The 4,666-nt window shown below is 39.6% G+C and overlaps 2 long non-coding RNA genes across 2 annotated transcripts; both read left to right on the top strand.

Annotated features, from left to right (window-relative positions):
• The first annotated feature begins 964 nt into the window (after positions 1-964).
• On the top strand, positions 965-2,229 carry LOC121555683. The gene is made up of 3 exons (XR_005997981.1): positions 965-1,005; positions 1,135-1,158; positions 2,123-2,229. It is a non-coding gene; the product is annotated as an uncharacterized LOC121555683 (long non-coding RNA).
• Positions 2,230-2,651: 422 nt separating this feature from the next.
• LOC121555677 lies at positions 2,652-4,448 on the top strand. Its single transcript, XR_005997980.1, has 3 exons — positions 2,652-3,375; positions 3,601-3,952; positions 4,136-4,448. It is a non-coding gene; the product is annotated as an uncharacterized LOC121555677 (long non-coding RNA).
• Positions 4,449-4,666: the final 218 nt, after the last annotated feature.

The raw sequence follows: 4,666 nt of genomic DNA on the forward strand, positions 1-4,666 counted from the left end.
TCAACCAAAATGTGTTTTCTGCATTTAACCCAATCAGAGGAGTGGGGGGCTGCCTTAATCGACGTCACAGGTCATCGGTGCCTGGGGAACAGTTGTTGGGGGTTAACTGCCTTGCTCAAAGGCAAAACAGATTTGTCCACCTTGTCAGCTCAAGGATTCAAACCAGCAATTTTTCGGTTACTGGCCCAACGCTCTTAACCGCTAGGCTACCTGCTGCAGTTAATGAAAGTAGTCATTTTTGAGTGAGCATAACATCGGTTTGTTTTATTCTCATGGAGAGACGTGTTTGACTTTAATGTGAACAAGACGGCCATATGCCAAGTTCATTAGTATCTAGTCAGATCAGGCCATTGGCCCGACTGCAAGAGAAATCTAGAGTGGAGGTCTTGAAAGGACAGATTGGGATTATTGGTAATGTTTTATTTGACTATACTCAAACCATAAACAGTAAAATCACCAGTGTTAAATTTGCAGTGTCAAAAGTGATTGACTCCCTTAGATTTGATTGAACAACATGCAGTGTAAAACGACCCCTAGTGTTGGTGTTGATAACTGTAGTTAAATGCTAGGTGTAATTTTTCACTCTAATTAGTGTAAGAAACATTGTAACTCCACCCACCAATTTTATTTGACGCTTTCAAGATTTACTTTCTTGTGGATGCCATTACAGAAGGCAGCACTAGTACTTTGCAGCAAGATGAGTTTCAAACAAACGTGACTAAATTATTATTTAGTCAAGCTAGCGAGCTAATGCTTCTTAAAACTAATTTGTAATACATTTTGAGTGTTGTGCTGGTGAATTTCGCTAGTTACCACCTTGCGTTCTTTAGCCGTTGCCACCACGTGCAGTGCACTCTATCTAGCACAGCTCGCTGCCGACGACTATCCACAGTTTCTATGCTTTGTTGGCCAAATTAGCTAACTAGCCAACAAGACTTCATGTGAATGCCATTGTTTGTTCTTTAAATTCCAGCTCCTTTTATGTGGCGGACTAATCTGATAAAGGTGAGTAATTATAGACAACTTGCATAATAGCATTGGCTAGCTAGTTAATTTAATTATTTCTGCAATAATGTCAAGTCAGTGACTGGCTTGCTAGCCTAGCTAAATAATGCAACTTCTTTGTAATTTCAGCTTCTCTGGCAGTCTTTCTTAAAGGTAATGTGTCTGCTGTTCATTTCCAATGTTAACTAATCATTCAGTGGGGGGCTGTGACAAAGTGTACATGGCAACCGCCATTGGTGGCTGTCCCGTTTGAAGAGAATCAAAGCTATTTTCTTTCTAACGTGCTAATTTGAGCCGTGTGCAGAGGGAAAAAATTATGCTTGTCTCCTCTCCACCTGTCGTGCCCCTCATAGTCAAATTACTGTATTGCTCCGGGTTGGCAGCTCTCAACTGCTTTCATTGACAACACCGATGGGTGAGGGGAAACGCAAGGACACGTGTGTTGTTGCGGTAGTTCAGTGCATATTGCTGTGTGGATGGAAACAGACATTGGCAGAGCTGTTCCTCTGTCCTTCATAGAAAGTTGTGTTAGACTTAATGATTTGTTGCCTAGCTATGTTAATTAATCAGTTCTTAATCCGTCCACTTTCTATAGCCATAGGTCTACAGCAGGGTGCTAATGATGTGGTAATAGCCTAACATAAACATTAGTCAATTCACCAACGAGAATCAAAGCATTGAATTAATGTTAGACCTAGGCTAACTCCCAGAAGGAGGTTTGATGGATTCTGCCAGGGATGGAGTTTTGAAACAAGGTCACATATATGCAGCCTCATTGCTGCTTAATGTGAAATGGGTTGTTTAGACTATTTTAGTTCCTTTCTTGTAAATTTAATTAGTTTACAGTACTGAACCAGTTTGTCTGTTTCAGTGAAGTTGGTGTGAGGCCAATTTGTGACTCACAAGGTAGGCCAATTGTGAGTCACAAATCAGTATTTGAATATTGTTGTGCTGTAGAGTTAATCTCATACAGTTATGGTTATGGATTACATTTACATGTACATTTACGTCATTTAGCAGACGCTATGTTCATGGTAGCCTATCTTCAAAAACGAATCAACAGAACTTGACTTGTTTGAATATTTAAATCAATGTCTCTTTCTGTCTCTATCCTCAGATCCAACAACGCTGATCAAAGTGAAGTTGAAGGGTGAACAAAAATGTGTCAAACTCACTGACCTGAGGCTGAGTGACTTATTGAATGAAGGTACTGTAAGCTTTTAAGTTGACCATTAAAATTGAATTGTCTTTTACCACTGTAGTTGCAAAAGATTCATTTCTCCGTTAAAGGGGAATTCCACAAATGTTTCTGTTTCTCTTGAGTCCATATGGCTTCATATCATTATATGAGTTTCACAGCCATCCTAATGCTGATGTTAAAGGGGAACTTCACCCATTTGAATTTTGGGTGGCCTTATTTTTCACTTTATATATGTTATTTCCACTGTGCCATTAATCCATGCTTGAAAGATGCAACCTAAATATGCAAATATTGAGTTATAGGACAATGGAAACAAAATATGTAATATTAGTGGTTTTGGAGTGTTTTATAGACACATTTTCATAATGCATTCAGTCAATGGAAAGTGATGATTCAGCAAAAGTGACAACCAATTTTCAGAAATACCATATCAAAAAACGATTTGGGTAATCAACTACAAGCACAGAAAGGGGGAAAATAGAACATGTAAAAATGTGTTAACTTCCCCTTTAACTGACGGTATAACAACAGAATTTTCCCTTGGGGATCAATAAAATATCAAATGCAAACATTTCACAGTTTTGCTATAGGATTGCTGTTAAACTCTAACTCACATAGTGATGATTATTTTGAAACCATCTATAGAATGGATTGGAGAACAACGAACAGAACAATTGAGTGTAATTCCCCCACTAACGGTAATTTTTTTGTCTCAGCATTCGTGAAATTTGACGTACCAGTCGCCAGCCAAACGAATACAAAGCTGTATGATGAGTCGGGAACTGAAGTTGTTGGAGAAGTGTTTGAGGAGGTGCTGACACCACCAAGTCCTGGTGTTTTTACAATCACACTGGACAACGATACTGATACTGGTGTTGGTTTTTCACAGTACTAAAGTTAGAGGAGGGTTTAACTGTCAGCCTCTCCCTTGGGGATAGTCACTTTGCATAGAGCTGTGTTGCTTTATCACATTGATTTGGAATGTCTGTCTTTGTAAAAACCTTTGCAATAATCAACCACTTTGTGGGACAGTATCTTCCCAGATGACTTCCTCCTTTGCCAGTTCCTTGTTGGAGATCTCGTCCACTGAGTCGGATGATACTGTCATTCTGAGCGATGATGGGAGCCCTTCAAGAAAACGACAGAGAGCTGAGGATGAAGCTAAACATGTATGTTTCTGAGTGTAATGTAATGAGCCTCTGTTTAGAATAATTAATTGCTAACCTCTCTTTCTCTTAACTAATGTTCCGTATATTAGCTTACCCCCCTGATAGTTGGGAGCTGTAATCCAGTGCATACGTTTTTACCTGCAGTGTCCGATAAGAGCGGGTAAGGGAGGTTCTAGATTGTCCTTGATCATTTTCTTTTCATTGTTAATCCATAACATACTGAAGAAGAAATTTGGTGGCGATCTTGTCATCAAAGAAAACTCTCGAACCAAAGGGCTGACTCATGGCACCAGACGAAAGATGATTAATATTCTCACAGCAGAGATGACCGAGACTCACGGGTAACCACTAAACCAGGCACGCAAGAAAGCTGTCTGTATCTAGGCTGTATTTCAGATTAATATTGCAATTTTAGTGACCGGAACCAACAGGGGGCTTCATTGCAAATTGATTAATAAAGTAATAAAGTACTCTTCTTGTCAGGACATCACCACCACGCCATGTGAGGGAGACATATGCTCAATGAATTGTCGTCTTGTTCCCTTACCTCAAGGACCCCTACAAAACCAAAGGATATGTGAGTATTAATTGGCCAAAATGTTTTTGTATAGGCCACATTTTGCATGCATTTGGGTTTTGGATTGCATGTTACACAACTTGCAATTATTGTCTGACTAGGAGTGATAATGTATGTGAGCAAAGTGTTGCTGTGACTTTCCATTGTGTTTAGATGAGTGAATGTGTTCTCCTTTTCTTCAAGGAACATTATTTTACCCTCAAACTGGAAATGGTTACTTGTCCTGGAAAATCCAAACCATCCAGAGGAATTCAGCTTCATCTGAGAAACGACCATCTGGCCAGTCATTCAGCGGTGGCCCAACAGCTGAGAGAGAGACTTCATCCCGTCCAGAGATTACCCTGAGTGATGAACAGTGCAGGGAGGCCATTTCCCTCATGAAGCATTCTTCTGATGAGGCCACCATCAAGCAGAAGATGAAGATTTGCAGTGGTGTCAAGTACTTAAGTAAAAATACTTCAAAGTACTTTTTTGGGGGGGTATCTGTACTTTACTTTACTATTTATATTTTTGACAAGTTTTACTTCACTACATTCCTAATGAAAACTATGTACTTTTTACGCCATACATTTTCTCTGACAACCAAAAGTACACCTTACATTTTTAATGCTTAGCAGGACAGGAAAATGGTCCAATTCACGCACTAATCAAGAGAACATCCCTGGTCATCCCTACTGCCTCTTATCTGGTGGACTCACAAAAACACAAATGCTT

This window comes from Coregonus clupeaformis, chromosome 4 (assembly GCF_020615455.1).
Source record: "Coregonus clupeaformis isolate EN_2021a chromosome 4, ASM2061545v1, whole genome shotgun sequence".
Taxonomy (NCBI): Eukaryota; Metazoa; Chordata; class Actinopteri; order Salmoniformes; family Salmonidae; genus Coregonus; species Coregonus clupeaformis.